Source organism: Chinchilla lanigera, unplaced genomic scaffold (genome assembly GCF_000276665.1).
Source record: "Chinchilla lanigera isolate Chin_1 unplaced genomic scaffold, ChiLan1.0 scaffold00031, whole genome shotgun sequence".
NCBI classification, from domain to species: domain Eukaryota; kingdom Metazoa; phylum Chordata; class Mammalia; order Rodentia; family Chinchillidae; genus Chinchilla; species Chinchilla lanigera.
Window position 1 is genome coordinate 10,382,584 of NW_004955432.1, and position 18,172 is coordinate 10,400,755.

Below are 18,172 nucleotides of genomic sequence, written 5' to 3' on the forward strand. Positions count from 1 at the left end.
TATTATGAGAAGTGACTTCACACTGCATTTAAGACACAGGAGCAGTAGTTATTTCTGTTACTATTTCACTATATCCCTGAAGTCCAAGTGACATTAGTTTGTGAGAGATCAATTTTTCAAACAATTGAGAATTGTTTGCCTCTAGAGCTCTGCTCTGTGTTGTAAAAATAAGAAGGAAAATCTTGGCTTTTCTTCCCTACATACGGAGGGCTAAATATCACCTAAGAATAAAAGAAAATCTTGACAAATATATGAAAGTTAAAATTAAAAATATCTCAAACTAAATAAAAAAAGTAAAAAAAGAAAAATAAGATGAACATTATAGATAAATCTAAATTCTCCTTTGACCGAGAGCACAAAGAAAAAAATTCAACATACCCTCAAAGACAGCCATTTTAACATTTTAGTAACAGTATCCCTTAGCCTATTTATTCCTAACATTGTCATATAAATATTTGCTATATACTCCTAAAAAGTCATATAAATGAAAAATTTGAATCATATTCACTTGAAACTGTTGAATACTTCTCTTACTAAAATCATTCATAAAGATAATTTTAATACATTTTATTCCATTGGTAATTTATTGCCTCCATCATTTAAAAAGAATAATGTATTTTACATAATATGCAATTTTAAATATTAAAATATACAAAAATAAATAGCATCTAAGTAGCGTCAGCTGAGGGTAAGAGGCAGTGGAGAAGTAGAGGTATGACTGCTTCTCGGTATCCAGGGGGCATTGGGTCCGGGATGCTGATGGATACCAAAATCTGAGGATGCTCAGGTCTCTTGTAAAATGGCAGAGTATTTGCAGGGAACCTGCCTGGGTATTTCTGTATATTTTAAATGAGCTCTAAATTCCTTACAATACTTAACACAATGTAGATGCTATGCAAATACTTGCTTTGCTGTGTTGGTTAGGGAAGGATGACAGAAAATGACACATGCAGTACAGATGTAATATTCAAAAATATTTTCAACCCGTGACTTGTGGAACCCGTGCATGAGGAACGCACAGATACGGAGGGCCGACCGTGGCACTCTGTGATTAAGAAGGGCAAACGGGACATTGAGGAGATTTCTGCGTGCTGACATCGAATGCTGTGTCCCACATCTGTGAGCTGCGTGTTAAAAGCTCACTAACTGAAGCCTGAAATAAGAGACCAGGTAAAGTACAGTTCCAAATATGAATGGGTTATTGGTTTGGAGAAAGTGCCAATAGAAATATTTGAAGGCTCCGGGGCAACGGAAGATAGACATCTTAAAGAAAGAAAAACTTAAGCTTCAGTGTAGCAAAAATCACTTTTAAAAAGTGCCATCATTGTAGCTAAATCTAAATAACTTTTAACTCGTTTCACTGAGAGAAGAGAAATTGTTCGGTGTGCAGGGAGGATGGGAGAACGGACGTCTATCCTTCGTAATCTGGTATAAAAATAAGAAAAATCAACAGATAGCCAAAACACAAAGGGCAGATGAAATTCCACAAGCCAGTTACAAAACGGTGTAATGCATGATCCTCAAATTGGCACATTTTGCTGGAAAAAGTTGTCTGTGCAACTTTTCGAGCACATAAACATTCTGGGGGCTATTTTGTATATGCTGAAATACTGGGATTTCTCGACCATTATCTTTGGGAGCTGGGGTTTATAAAACTTCATTTATTTATCCCAATAAACATTAAAATAAAAAGATTAGGAAAGTTTATTTCAGTGAATGAAGGGCAAAAGGAAGGATACTTTATATAAAGGTAAATATAATATATAGATTATATATTATATGCACCTACACACAGACATACCCCCGACACGCAGGCTTGCATGCATGAGACGTGTGTGAACTCTAAGAAAGATAATATCAGGATATGGTGCTATTATATCTTGTCTGAAGGGTAACTGGCTGCTCAGAAATATCAAAGGGAAGTAGTACTTAAGTTAAACTCTGGGAGACTGTACAGTTTCAAAAACAGGAGATAAAATAAGGAGCCCGTCTCTCGGCTTTTCTGCAGGCTTATTTTCCATTTGTCTCTTTGAAAAACTGGTTCTGCAGGGTACTCCTTTAGATGTTTTCCCTTTCTCCTTTTAATTATCTGCCTTACATTTATTTCTTTCCTTTTGCTTTCTTCTTATTTCCTTCCCTTCCCTTTCTAGTCCTTCCCTTCTCTTCTGCTCCCTTCTCTCTCTTCCTTTCCTGTCATTTCCCTTCCTTACCCCTTCCTTCCTTCCTTCCTTCCTTCCTTCCTTCCTTCCTTCCTTCCTTCCTTCCTTTCTTCCTTCCACTTCTCCATAGGTGATACACTCCATTCTTATATTGTTGGCTGCTATAGAAACACATGTTGTCCAAATCTATATCTCAAGAATTGAATTCTCCCAGGAGTATAAATTTCTGTATTTACTTCTACTGAACATCACTACATAGATTATCCAAATGCATCATTTTCCCCAAAACTGTTTATCTTGTTTTACACTCCAAAATATTCCTTGTATGGACTTGGTGAACGGCATCACATCTCCCCTGTTATCTGTGAGGGAAAAGTGCAGCTTGTCATACAATGCACTCTTTACTGAATTCATCTCATCTCCAATTTCTATCATTTCCCAAATCCTACAAATGCTACCTTTAGAATAATCTGATTGCTCTCTTTATTTTTCTGTTCCCAACAACGTAGTTCTAATTGCTTCTCCCGTTACTGCAATAAGGCTCCGGGCTTCTCCTTAATTTGTATCCATTCCTTTTTCAAGGTAATGTTTCTCCTAGTTTTTCACCAGTCTGATCTATCAGAATGGTAAATCTGATTCTTTGGCCCCATGCGTGAGCTCTTTCAAGGACCTCTGCCGTTTTCACGATAGGGCATGGTCCCTTCAGTGTAGCAGGCACGCAGTGTGATCTGTGCTCTGCAAACTCCAGCGGGCAATAAAAATACCGTTTCCCAGATCATCATGTTATTTAGTTTTTTTTTTTTTTTTTTAAGATTTATTGTCTTTCCAACTGTCAATGAGTCTTTGGTTGACCAGTATTGCATGTCTATATCTGTTTTCATGAGAAGCCACTTTGAAGATATCAATATGTAATACAACCACCATTGTTAATTCCCTACCACTTTGTTTGTAACTCTGTATTGTCTGTATTGTGCTTGTGATATGTTGTAAAATGTTGTATGTCTGTTAATGTTTCCCTCCTTTTACCCTTAAAATAAAAAAAAAAAAAAAAAAAAAAAAAAAAAAGATTTATTGTCTTTCCCATTCAGCTTACTATGTCCAACTATTTCAATGCCAAATTGCATCCCCATTAGGGTCATCTCCTTCGACAGCTTTCCTGAGGCTCGATCAGGTGCTGTTCCTACGGCTTCCAGAGGCCCCACGGCATTTCTCTAGTGCTATCTGCACCACTCAGTTGTCTAATTGCTAGTTTGTCTATCTCTCAGTCCCGCCAAACCAGGAGCTTTAATTTGTCATAACATCCTCTGACTAGAGGAATAGACCTTTAGTAAGTATTTATTGAGTTTTTAAATACGGGCAAAGCTATCAAGGTGGAAACCTGTTGGATGTGTTACAGGGAAATGATTAATACATTTCAAAGGGTAAATGTAGGTAAGGTTTGAAATGCTGCATTCTGAATCACCAGGCAAAATACAGGGCAGGACTATAGCTGTAGGGAGAAAGGAAACCAAAATAAAGCAGCTCGGCACCGAACCATTGATGCAAAGGGACACGCATGCACACACATGCGGGGGACACAATGTAAGCTGAGATTGACAGCCATGGGCACAGAGTTGAACGTGACAGGCAGGCTCCAAACCTGGTGTCGATTTTCCTAGCATAACTATGGCTCCAGAAGTGGAATTAGGGAGCTTTTGAAGTTTGCTATCTGTAATGGCTAGGAAAGATAAATGGGATTATATCCTGAAACATCTGAAAAACCAGACTGAAGATGAGCTCTGAGTACCCGGGCAGTCACTGAATAATCACTGAATAAAGACAACATCGAAACTTAGAACACGAGTGAACCGTGTTGTATAACACCAAGTTCAACATACGGGGATTGAATGTGATTGGATTTTAGGAAAATATTCCATTTTGATGATAATGGCCATAAATATTCAGACTAGTAAAGCTGCAAGAATGAAAACTGTATCATCCATGGGAAAAACTGGAAGTCTCTTTGAGACCTGACAGGAGGAAAGAGAAGCATCCATCTGCAAACACAAATTTCAGGGCAATGGAATGGTTAAATATTCATGAAAGAAACAATGTTTCGGAGCTAGGTATTTTTTCTTTGACAAATAACTCCTTAGGTTTAGAGTATCTGTACTGTTCTTATGCAAAGAATACTGATAATTCACTTTCCATTATTAATCTGTCTTAATCTTGTGCAAAGAATACTGATAATTCACTTTCCATTATTAATCTAGACGGACCTTCATGAGAACAAAACAGTCTCATACCTCGGGCTTCCACAGGTACCGGCTCGCATCGGCAGCTGCGCAGGCACGGCAGTCTGGCAGTACGGCCGGCTCCAGGAGATCTGTCTTGCCGAGTCAACCCTATATTAAACACTTTTACCTGTATTCCTCGATCCCTTCTTCCTTCTCCAAAAAGTATTTTGTAAATAAAACAAAAACAAAACCATATTCCAAACCGATAACATTGCCTTTGAAAAAGTGATAAGAAAATTGCATTTCACAGTATTGCGGGAAAGAGCCTCATAAAATTTCCTGATTCGCCCGATATTCCACTCTCATGATTCACTTTTAAAATAAAAATTTTAACACCTGATACTTGTCCATGTACCAGTTTTCTAACTTCATAAATGGAAGCCAAAAACATATGATAATATGATTTTCTGTGTTTTGATAGAATTGAAAACAAGTTAATACTGCTTAAAACCACTGTGACAACAAAAAATATTGTCACTTGGTTTTATAAAGCTCATTATTCAGAGCTCTGGACGATCATGTGAACATTTAAAAACACATAATTCTTTTAATTATAATTAAAATGGGAGAAAATCCCATACTTGGATAGAATAATCATTCTACTTATGGGTATTAATCATTTTCTACTGGACGCAAAGTCCTTGAAGACAAAGATAAGATTTCTTTGCCTATATATTGATAGACTTAGTACAATACTTGATGTAATAAACAGTCAAAATGTTTTATGAATAAATGACACTTTAAAAAATAACACTTACATTGAGCCCAGTATGCACGTGGCATCTACCAAAATGCTTTACAAACATTAACTCATTTAATATTTATTAATATTAATAATAATAAAAGAAAAAAGTCTTCATTTGACAAAGGAAATTAAGGTAGGAAAGGTTAAATTACTTGTCCAAGCCACACAGCTAGAAAACGATCAAGCCGGGAGCCAAATCCCCAGCAGAGCTGTGCTAGAGTCCATGTTCGTAACTTTAAAATTTATTAAATGAATGCACCTTTCAAATTAAAAAAATACAAATATGCATATCAATATATACTTCATTATATTATTGAACTCAGACTAAGAAAATTTGTGTTGAAATACATCTTTAATTTAGTTGTTTGTGGCTTTGAACAAATTCATTAACCCAGTGGGTCCTCAATTTCCTTAATGTAAAAGCAGAATAATAGCTTGTATCTTGCAAGCCTATTGAGAATTTTAAAAATTAATTTTTATTAAAAACTAGAACGTAAATTGGAACTCAGAATGTTAGCTGACATGCCAAGGAGAATAATATCATTTTCTTCCTTTCCCCTTTCAAAAAGGTACATGTTGCGCATTGCACATTACATAGGTTCTAGCAAATTCTGTTTCATCAAGCATTATTTTCAACGTCTCTCAAAGCCAGAGTTCATTCACTAAAGCCTTTTCTAAATGGCCAGGTAAGCTTCAAAGCCAGTAGCTTGTTTTCTGAAAAAACAATATTTTCCCTGGAAACTGTTGTGAGTTAAATATCTAACACCAGATAAAAAAATCTCTTTCTTCAAATTGGGAAATCAAATGATAATAAAGACTAGACTAGCAATACAAAAATGACATTTATTTTTATTAAGACCCTCCAAAATTATTGGGTCCCATCAAATCCACCGATTAGACCAGCAATACAACAAATATACAATGACATTTACATTCACCAAGACTCTCCAACACCACAGGCACTGCCAGATCTGATGAAAACTACCCTGGTCAGTGGCTCTCAGCCATGATTTCATGCTAAAGAAAAACACAAGACGCAGATCCCTTCCTCGAATATTCTGATCTAAATGGTTATTTTTTTTCAAGTTCCCGTTGTTTCTAATATGCAGCCCAAGTTCAGAATTAGCTTAGGTTATCAGGGAAAACATCACTTGTGTCCTATTCTCATTTCACTTTTACTTTAATAAAAACCAATAATAAATAATATGTGCATTCATGTTAACACTGAAATAGCCTGAGGGTCACCAAGGACAGAGTTGCCATGGCACACCTGCTCTGATATTTAGCTCCCTTCAATCAATTAAAGCAAACACTATATCCATCTACGTCTTTCATTATCTGAAATCCCAAAAATACAAGAAAATGGGTAGCAGAAGTTATATTGGCTCATTTTTTTCAACTTCAGGAATAATAATACGTACAGTACAACTCTGAGAGTATATGTTCTTGTGAATCATTTCTAGCAAGAATTTCATGTTTACTACACTCTGTGTTGACGTGGTCAATATCTCAGAACGTTTTACAATCTGACTGAATATTATTCTTGTGGCTTTAGTTCCTAAAATCAACTGTAGGTTAGAGGTATTGTTGAGCCAAAACAAACCCCAGTTAAGGGGTGTTTTGGGCTGTTAATATACTGAATAGGAATGAGGGTCCACTGAGACTACTATAAACTGCAAAGGATTTTGAAAATCTAATCATTTTAATTCCTCTTATGCAAACATATAAAACCAAGAATTTCAACATTTCAAACCTGAGTTTTTAAACTCTTGAATGCACAGTAGGTTAACAACATGCTACTGCAAATGTTACAAATGATACTTTATAAATCCCGCAACACCAAAAGCATTCCTATTTTGTCAATGATAAGCCAACTAGCCCGAATGAATAAAATACTTGTTTTCTATGACCAGATAGCACACACTCAATTGGACACTCTGCTACTCAGTGATTAGCTTAAGTCTACATGCACAAACTCTGGTTTGATCCGGGCATTTCATTTCCAATTATCCAACATCCTTGACAAACAGCTCTAAGCAGACGACTTCGCTCTGGTTTACCACAGCCCTAAAACGGTCAGGGTCTCCCGAAGGTCACACGATCTCGCCTTACATATGCCACATAACATCAGAGCTTTCAGATAGAACTTTTTAAAGGGTAGATTTGTTAAAGAAAGCCAGCATGATAGGTTAAAAATTTAATTAGATGGCTGATTTTTGACAGACTAAATTTCCTTCAGGGAAAATGAATGTTTTGAGAATAGGAATTAATTTGTTGGAGCTTTTCTTGATGTCTTTCACCCGGGCCTGGACAGAGCATCAAGAAAAAGAGTATTCTTTTGGAAACTGTGCACACAACATATTTTTCCTAATAGGTGTGAAGAATGGCTGCTATGCATAAGTGATTGTTGGGAAATAATTCTCTGTAAAACATGACCAAACCAGCAACTCCATTCACTACTGTATTCATTCCCGATATCCAAGACCAACACGGCACATCTTACAGGTGCTGATGTTACCAATCCACAACTTTAAACCGTTATACTCAGTAAACTGGAGAATGAAAGTTTCAAGAGAAAATTAATATCAACAAACTCGAACAAGTCACGAGACCTCAGAGGTGTCTGCAATATGAAACAGCGCTGTGACACCTTCCCAGGACGCCCGTGATTTCTTTGGTCCACGGCAAAGTGAAATGACTGAGACCAAGCAGCCCCGACCCGAGAACCCCCAAAACATCACCAGCAAACCTCAGTTCTGCAACTGAAAAGCAAGGAGCCTTCCCCACCTTCCCTGTTAGCCATCCCCGGGACCCCCCAAAGCTTTAAATCCAGCTCATCCCAGACCCTCCTTACCAGGGATTCTCTCACTGGGCGCTGGGCGTCCACAGGTGCAGATGGTGGCTCCGGAGACCCAGTCCGTCCTGGCCTGGAGATGCCAGCCTCGGGGACAGGTGCGGATGGGCGCACCTCTCCAACCCGGGAAGGTCTGCGAGCCGCGGGGCGCAGCCCACCCAGCGTCCGGGGGGCTGAGTCCTAGTAGGATGTGAGAGCAAACTGCGTTAGTCTAGAGCTCCCTACTGCTGACCCCTCCCGGTCCCTAACACTTTAATCCTGCCTTAAGGGACGGTTGAACGCCCGGCCCCGGGTGGTCGAGGGGCTGGCAGCTGCTCTTTCCCGAGCCCGCGTCCTCCCGCCCCAAAGCGCGGGAGACTCACCTTGCGGCGCCTGCTGCCTGCGCTCGCCCCGCTGTGAAGCTGAGCGCAAACTTCTCCGACTTAAGTCCTCTCCGCGCGCCCCGCCCTCGCCGGCCGCCAGCCTCTCACAGCACAGGCGGGGGCGGCAGAGCTGCGGCGAGCGGCCCCTCCCGGACCTCCCCCGACTTCTCCCCCGCTCCAACCCCCCCTGGTCCCTGCAGAGGGAGGGGCGAGCCTGGGAGCTGCGTGCGCCTCCGCGCCAGCCCCTCGCGCCCTGGCCCACCAGAGGGGCTGCGCATCCCAGAGACCCCCGGCGCTGTATAAACGCGGGAAGCAGGCGAGGGACCCGAGTTAGACCTGGAGTGGGGACGGAGTGGGGGGCGACAGACTAGGCTGGGATATTGCTAACCCGTCCTCGGAGACGGCTTTCTGGGAGTCCTCTCCCTTCCCCGGAGGATGCAAATTCCGGAGGGAGGTGAGTTTCCCAAGGACCCTAACCCCTGGCCACTCGGTGACAGAACCCCGGAGCCTGTGCAGGTGGATCGGTAGTTGGGCGAGGTAGTCGAAGTGCGATGGGGCGTGAAAAGACCGCTGCCTAAGAGCTGGGGTGCAGAAAAAGGAGCTGGGGCAGGAGGTAAGCGGAGAGACCCTGGGGTCCCGCAGACGCTGCGACGGCGTCCGGAGCTGGGTCGCTGGCTGAGCCAGGGCGCAGCTTGGGTTTGAGGAAACGGTGCTCTCCACGTAGGGGAAGGCTGATGGACCCAGGGTCCGGGGTGCGGAAGGACAGGGTGCCAGGTGCTTGACTTGGTGTTGAGGACCGCAACGACTCCTGGTTTTCACAAAGCCCTTAGATGCCAGCAGGCGCCCGGGACAATCTGATTCCGGGCAGGGCGCAGCCGGGGCTGGCAGGCGCGCCCCGGGAGGCAGGCAAGTTGGTTCCAAGGACGGGCTGCCCTCAACCTCCTTTAGCACACAGCTGGGTGCAGCAAGGCAGCAGGGGACCCTTGTTTCCTAACTCTGCCCCAGGGGTGTTGGGCTACGGAAGCAGCATCCCGTGCGTCCCGGGACCGCAAGGTGGCTGTACACCGTCGAGGTTTCTAACACTGTTTCCTTGGCAAAAGAAATAACAATACAGCATAATAGGACGGGGCTAAAGCCAGAAAGCAGCAACACAGTACACTCTCCCGGGGCAGTGTCAGTGCGGGGTTCTTTTAAAGCACACGAGGCAAACCCAGAGACCAAGGCAGAAGGGTCTGGCCATGGGGCTGCTACCCTGACTCTTAAGGGTCAGTGACTTTAAGGGGAACGTGTGTCTCCCCATCCTATACTGAACTCTCACCTATAGTGTACTCTCAAACTATATTGAAAGTCCCAGGGCGACTTTCAGAGCCCCTAATTTATGTGGTTGGGGACTTTCCCGGCCACAGTGGGAGATAAGATACAGGGATTGAAGGGCTTTACCAAAACCAGACATCCTACGGGTTGCATCTTTCATGCTCCCCCCTCTGTCTGCCTCCCCTTTTCCAGCCACTTTCAGCATGGTGACCTGGAGGGCTGTATGTGACTCACCATGCATTCCAACCCCGTGCCACCTTCCTACTGCCGGGGAAGATTCAATAGCCCCTTCCTTCCCATATCTAAGTGAGAGTGATGTTAGCACTAAGAAATGTGACAACAAAGGAGCCTGGGCATTTGGGAGAGGAGGGTTGCAAAATAATACGCTCGCACACACACACACACACACACACACACACACACACACACACACCATAACATACAACCTGAAGCCTGCACAAGAAACCCTCCAAGTACAAGATTTAGATACAAATCCTTAATCGGTGCTTTGACATCGACCCTGGGTTCAGTAACTCTCTGCTTCCCAGGTACTGACAGCCAGCTAAAACCTGACCATCCCTTCCTTTAAAAATTCTCTTTGAGACATAAATTACCTTCACTGGGACCAAGCAGCAGGAAATGATTAAAATTGTTTTACGTTTTCCCCTATGGTCAACTGCTGGGGGCCAACCTTTTTCTTTTGCAAAGCCCAGATCACTGAAATAACAACGGCTTTGGAGCATTGCTGCCAGGCGGACAGTGCTTCTGCCCGGGCATTGAGGGATGCAACAAACAGCCAGAGAGTTTGCTGCTGGATCCCAGCGTGTTCTGCCTTACCTGTTAGGGCAACTGGGGTCCCCAAAGAGTGAGCAGTATGGGCGTGGCTCTGTACTGAAGATATGGGGATCACAGTCCTTTTTCCTTAGTCATAACTCAGATGAAACAAAATCTAAAAATGAGCAAGAAAAATGGGCTGTGTGTATTATAAAATCTTAAACTGTGCGTGGTCTAAGTATAGGCAAGCTAGACTAATTAAAGTGCTAATTGTATTAGAAATAATCTTAGAAAGAACAAGGAAACTTCCCTGTGGGCAGATTTAGGGAATGTGGTAATGCCATAGCAGACGTGAGATCAGGGGTGAGACTCTGGTCTCTCAAGAGGATGAAATTGATTTGGTTGGCGACAGAAGTTTATATAATATCAAGGAGGTTGCATACCTGTTGGAAAGACTTGGATTTCCAGGACTGTCATTTTGCTGCTGTATTAATAATTTCAAAATATTTTCTATGTGAACCAGCATGTCCTTGGAGGGAAGTGATCTGGTAAGAGAAATTGACATCACTCTTGAAAATGCTGTGAGATCCATTCCTGAAATGAATTTAGTGAGTGTAAGGGGGGGGGAGGGAGTAAAGTAGAAAAATAGCAGAATCCAGCCCATCTGACCAGCACAAATATGTTCTTGAAACTTTTATCTCCTTTCTGTATATGTGTGGGTACTGAGTTACAAAATAAAATATGCTTCTTTCTGTGGATCATAATCAATAAGGGGCTTTTCAAAAATGCCTTATATTTGTATTCAAATGAAATCATTTCATCAAAGGACCATTCAGAAAATAAGCATCTTGAAGTTTAGTAATCATTTTTCTGGTATTTTCACTGATTTCTTATGACTTAAAATTCTGCTTTTAATGAGACTTTGCTGCTGTCTTCCTAGCCCTCTTTAAAAATTTCCCTGTTTGAGCAGCTACTAATACAGGGAGAATGTTGTTGTCCATCTTGCCTTCTGGATCACTTTCTCTGCTGAGCACATTCACTAGTTCAAAGTCTTGGGAACCCTTAATTCACCCTCCTCCTAACAAGGTTTATCTTTCTGCAAAACCAGGGTTTAGATCATATCCCTTTAATACCACGTATGCCTCTGGAATCCAGTGGCTTCTCCATACTGAATTTTAAAAACTGGAGCGAGGAGGTAGAAGACTGCCTTTTCTTAAAGACTAAGTCTACTACAACCTGTTCTAGTTAGATATGGTACGATAAGTGAAGGTCACAGTGTAGAGACTGAAAAATGACACTTAGTTCTACTGGGGGGGAAAAATTTACCAGTTAAATGGATCTGAGTTTCTTCTCTATTAAAAAGAAATGTAGAGGAAAAAATGTTTGGGAACCCAGTTCCCAGCTCAAAAAATCCTACGCAGCACAGCTTTTCTTACATTCAAATGCATCCCAATCCCTCCTGCTCATGTGATGGGAACTTAATTCATGTTTAATACTACCTGGGGGCCAAGAGAGTATTATGGTCAGTTCCTACTCTCAAGAAGCCCACGATCTATAGGACGATATTTGTGTTTTGCTCTTGTAGCCTCCTTCCACATAGACAGCAGCTGGTGATTATCCTTTATGTAATTACCCTTCATGTATTTACAGACCTTGCCATAGCAGGGAGAATAATAATTCACCTTGTTGAAAAAGTAACGTTATCCTTTTGAAGCAATTTGGATTTTGGCCTGACCACACTTTTTTGAATGGAGCCTTCTGCTTTGATTTTCAGTCTCTTTTTGAAAAATAGGAGCTGGTGCACTTGTATTTCTCTCTTCTTTCTTCTTCCTGCGTGGGGTTCTATAGAGTTGTGTTTCTCTGGAGAATGTGTCGCCTGGCATGGAAAAAACAAATTCCACTTGAACTAGGAAGTGTCTTTCCAGACTGTAATTACATAAACTTTACTTGGGTTAACTGTTAACTTAATGAATAAATAACTCAGAATAGGAGGGGATGGTGGGGCATTCACCATTAAGTAGCAATGGAAGCTAATTATTCCATCTCTGATGAAGTTGGGAAATATCCAGATTTTTCCTATGTCCAAAAGAAAATTCTAGGGACAAACCCAGGAGCTAAAAGAAAAGCTGTAAAGGCAAATGGATGCATTCATTCATTCATTCATTCATTCAATAATGAAAATCGAGCACAGAAAGCTTCCATTCTAGTGGGAGAAAGATATTGATAAATGGAGGAAGAGATAAATTGTTAATTTCAGATACAGGCAACACCATGGATAGCAATGAAAGAGGACTGATAAGTAGGCAGGAGTAGAACAAACCAGGGATGCTTGGGGAGGGGTCTCCTAAACTGAGATGTAGATAAAGAGGAGCTAACTACTCAGTGGTGTCTATAATTCTTAAAGTCTTATCACCTTTCCCCTTAACAAATAAATATCATTTAGGTAAGGAATCTACTCGTGTTGTGATTGTGTGATTGTGATTGAGTGTGCGTGTTTTATAAAAGCCTCTCTGTCATTTAGCTGTATTTAATTCATACTCAGGAAGTGATATAAGATAGGGATAGGTAACTCTAATTTTCTGTACTTTTTGACTGGTTCTTATCATGTTTTACCAAGAGAGGAAAACTCTCATGGAGCACTAATGTTTCAGCTTAAATTGTCTTAGGATATGCTACCACAGTGCTAAAATGCAAGGGAAAACAAAATTTCCCCCAGAATTATAGCAAAACTTAACTTGCTCTTAGTATCTACTATTCTTAGTTTTCTGGTTTCAAATAAAAAATTAATACTTTAGTTGGCCTTGCTTTGTTGGACACCTGTTAGGTGCTAGGAATTTCATTAAGCATTTAGATGCAGGATCTCTTAGTAACACCTACGTAGGTATTACTCCCACTGTACAGATATAGAGGCTGATATTTTATGGGTTAAATGTTGTGACAAAGTAGCCAAGGTTCTAACACAAATAGTCTAAACAGTTATGTTCCATATAATGACATTTCTATCAAGGGTGGACCACCTCTACGACGATGGTCCCATACGATTTTATCACCTAGTGATTTTATCATTACAAACTCAACTCAGAACACATTTCTCAGAATTCGCCCTGTCATTAAGTGACCTGAGGCTGACTACTAATACATATTTGATGATTTCTTCTTCGGTAATTACTAAGCACAGATATAAGCCCGCTTACAGATAATAAATAGTGAGGCATAAAATTATATTCATAACCAATTCTCTATATAGTCATACATTTTAAAAAGACACCCAAACAAAAATCATTCAGAAAATCATTTGTATTTCAACCAGTCACAAATTAGAGTCCTCACCATGCAAATAACAGAAGACTTTTGCCTTTCTAGCAGAGTAAGCTAATGGAAGAGGCAAAGCATTTAAATAATTAGTAGTAATAATAATTCAGAGATCTGCAGCAGAAGAATTTTCCAGTGTGCTGGGAGCTCCGAAGGGAGGGGAATTAGTTTTGCTTGGGAAGAGACCTGTTTTTACCGGTTATTGTCTCCCTGAAATCTAACACTCCAGCACTAAAAGGCTGGTGTGGGTGCGTGAGTGTCGGAGACACAAGCTGCGTGTTCCACAGAAATAGCATTTTCCTTTTCACTATAAACTCAGGTGACATTTTAAATTGTGTGACCAGTATGTATAAATGAAATTGCAAAATAGAATATACTATCCAGACAACTTTTCTTTGCGTATTGTGTTTCAACATTTGTTAGAGATACTTCCAGTGGATAGCTTAAATAGGAATGTTATTTTGGTGATAACTTGCAGGGCTGGGGCATTTTAAGGGAATGTATCTGTTTGAGAAAAGATTAGTAAAGTAAAAACAGGGAGGGAAACAAGCTAGCTGCTAAACTGGAGACACTGAATGTATGACAATTTTTCACAGAATTTGCAGTCTGCTGTCCCATTAGCACCAATCCTGCCTAGAGGAGGAGAAAGGGACGGAAGACACATAAGGCTGTAAGGCGTGCAGAGTCAGACCCGCGGCTTTACTTCTGGTCGTCTTCCTTAGTGGTCTAAAGTCCTTTGATTTTAAGTGACCGAAGCATAGGTCATGGTGGGCATCTATAAGTACTTCAGAAATTGATTTTAATTACATATGTTACTCAGAGATAAAGATGATGAGGGTACACGAGTGTTTCAAAAGTGTAAACCGAAACAGGAAAGAAATCCTTCAGCACAAAGAGAACATGCTCAGGGACTGGAGAAGGATCAAAGGGGACGCAGGGACTAGGCAAGAGCAGGTATTTCATCCCCGGGTAATTCTTAGACTACTCAGGTGGTTGTTCTTAAACATGGATTACAAAGTGTACATTGATTACAGATGACAATGTATTGGGGCGAAATCACATCTTTAGAGCCTCATTAACAGCCTCTGCTGCATCAGCCTCTGCATTTACCGGCTTTCCCTTCTCCACTTCAAAGGGGGGCAGCATTTTCCCATGTCCTCTCCATTCCTGCTCTATTTAAATAATGTTTTCTTTCCGTTATTTTTTTGTCCAGGTTGTTTAACCCTTTTCTGGTATTCTTTCTCTTGTATACTCGAAATGTCTCCTACTAGTTGATGTGGCTGCCTTCCCCTTTTGACAGAATACCTGTTTTCATTTTCATCACTCAGAGACGAGCCAGCCGGAGTCTCAGCTTCTTGAAAACTGCTCTGTCTGAAAATACTATTTAGAAAGAATTGTTTCTATGTTGCTTATGAGTCTGAGTTGGGGACTGCATAAAAATGGCCAAAAATTACCCATTCTTGAATGCTGACTGTTAGACTTGGTGAAGGGATTTAGGGTAGTGCTTCTCAAATTTTAATGCTCTGCAAATCACCTGGGGAATTTGTTAGAATGCAGGTTCTGATCTATCAGGTTGGGAGTGGGTCTGAGCTTATGTTTTTGTAACAAGTTCACATGAGCTTTGCTCAGTGACAGTATCATAGCCAGTGCTGTTTATCCGAGGCGTGATTATTGTTAGTTGAAACAAATTCACATGTTGATGGTAATGACTTTTACACCATCATTTAAGTACAAGGCTTTAGTTATCCACCATAAATACGCACATCATCCCATTAACTTTACTCTTTTAAAATTTGGAAATGTTCTTTGGTCTGTAAAGTGCCTTCCTATATGACCATGGAAAAAGGGACTAGTTCTGTTTTTTTTTTTTTTTTAAATCTCAGAAAGATCTTAAAAACCACTTGCAGGTTGAACTATCAAGGATAATTGTTCTGGGAGAGGAGTTTTTCTTTTTTTGTTTTGTTTTTGTTTTTTTCCAGTACCAGGAATCAAATTCACGACCTTGCACTTGCCAGGCAGGTGCTGTGCCGCTGAGCTAAATCCCCAGCCCCTGGGAGAGGAGCTTTGTTAAGGAAGAGATAACCTTTTTGTTGAGGAAGCTTGGAGAGATGCTTACCCTTAGGGATTTTAAGTTTATCATTTATTTTTCCTGCTAAGAGATTTGATTAAAAACTAGTCTTTCTGGAAGCAAAAAGGGTGTGTTTGAGGTAGAGGGACTGATCAGTGATGATATAGTGATGAATGGTGGCAGTGGTGGTGGTGTGGGTGTTGTAGGAGTTGACGGTGGTGGTGGTGATAGTTATGGTAGTGGAAATAGTTTGGAGGGTGTGATTGTGCTGGTCATAAGGTGGTGATGATAATGCTGCTGGTTGTGAATATAGTGGTTCCTAAGACATAGTAGAGGTGGTGGTAGTGGTACTGGTGATAGTGTTACTGGTTTGCACTAAGAAATAAAGCAGAAAGGTTTAGTTTGCTGTCCTGGTTCAAGCCATTTACCATATCTGTGTACTTTGAGAAATTGCTTAATGTCTCTGAGCCTTAGTTTCCTCACCTAAAAATGTGGTAAAAGTAATACTTTAGTTCTGAACATATTATAGAGATGAAGTATGTACAGCCTTCAGCAAAATGTAAAGCACATATTCCATATTAGATAAAGTTGATTACATATTGGTTGACTGACTCAACACTTGTTTTTAACTTTCATGTGTCCAACTAAGTTAAACTCAAACTTAGAATTAATTAGTTTATATTTTCTTTGTCCTTTTTTTGTCTTTACCCCATTTGCTTAGAATGAGAAGTTGTTGGATTAGGCATTAACCTTTGGATGATAAATAAATAAAAACAGTTCAATCATTTCCTGTTTAAAAGTTTCTTTCTATCATTTCAACCCTTATAGAAGTTGGCACTTCTAAAATTTAATAATGTACTTTTCTACCCAGAAACTTTACCCATCCAGCAAACTGGGTGGTCAAAGGCAGTACCCTTTTAAGTAAGTGTGATTGTGTTCCATACATTTTATATTTTAGCCCATGACCCTCCTACAGTGCCACCAAGGAATTCAAACAAGTTCAATATTTTCTGTAACCACACAAAATCTTCTCCTTGTAAGCTTCCAATGACACTAAAAAGTTCAAATTTCCTGGCTATGCATGAAAGATCTGTCCAGTTTGTATCCTACCCATCATTGTAGTCCATTGTTGCCCAGTTCTTACTTTATCCTGTGCTATGTCTTAGCTATTCACTGATTAGTAATAATGGTCTCAATTTAGTATATACCTACCATATATCAGATGCCAAGTGAGGCACTTCATATACTCTTATTTGATCTTAATATCAACCCTGTAAGGACTATATTATTAGCTATACTTTGTAGATAAGGATTAGAGTACTTAAGGAACTTCAGCACTGTCACAAAATGAATAAGGATTCTAATCATGCATTTAGACTTGACTCTTTCCAGAGTCATGTGCTGCTTCTCCAAAGCTCTCTGCTTTTTTGTTTCTGTGCCTTTGTTCCTGGTGAGCTTCCACTCAGGACATCGTTCCTTCCTTCACTGATTTATGGCAAAATCCTTAAAACTGCTCAAAGCTTCACTCAAATATTACTGACTTTCAGGGTCAAATCCTTAGTCACGTGATGTTAGGGAACTTACTTTGTCTCTCTCTGCCTCAATTCCTCAGCTAGAAAATGGGAATGATAATAACTATATGCCATACAGATGCTTCTGTTACACACAATCTTTATCTAACCTGCAGATATAAAGGAGTTATACTAGTTCTTACATAAAATATTAAATCAATATTTGTTAGAGAAGCAGAGGCTATGTTAGACATTTGGGGAAATCCTCCTAATTGGAAAAAGGATGACTCTGGCTCTCAGAGAAAGTTTGTAACCCTATCCTAGGTCACAGAGTGGTGGGACAGCCACCTCTGGAATTTAGGATTTTCTCTTCCCTTACCTGGATGATTCTTTACATCTTTGCACTGAAATCCTCTGCCCAGTGAAACTTCTTAATTTGCTTCTGAACTTCGCTGTGCTTTGATGCTCTCTTCTGAGGGATGTTGCTTCGTAACTCTTTGGGCTTGAGTTTTATCACTCCAACTTGATTGCAACATCTAGAGAAGCAAAGTGGCTTTCTCTTTTGTCTTCGTTTCCCATACAACATTGATGTTCACAGCATGCGCTCACGTAGCATTTCATGAATTGCTTGAACATCTGCTATCACAATGATATGGACTGATTATTCACCTGCTAGAAATTGAAGTCCAAGTGCTTTCACATCAATTTTCAGGCTTTTGAGCAACTCTGAGGGCTGGGTACAATTTCACAGAGAAGAAAACTGAGGTTCAAAGGCTCAGAGAGGAAGTGACCGGAAG

The 18,172-nt window shown here is 40.5% G+C and overlaps 1 protein-coding gene across 1 annotated transcript in view; it reads right to left on the reverse strand.

Annotated features, from left to right (window-relative positions):
• Calcr (calcitonin receptor) overlaps positions 1-8,446 on the reverse strand; it is an 80,254-nt gene extending 71,808 nt beyond the window's left edge. The window contains exons 1-2 of the mRNA XM_005388037.2: positions 8,397-8,446; positions 8,035-8,214 (exon numbers count right to left, since the gene is read on the reverse strand). The gene's annotated coding sequence lies outside the window, so the exon portion shown is untranslated. The remainder of the gene's footprint in view (positions 1-8,034; positions 8,215-8,396) is intronic.
• Positions 8,447-18,172: the final 9,726 nt, after the last annotated feature.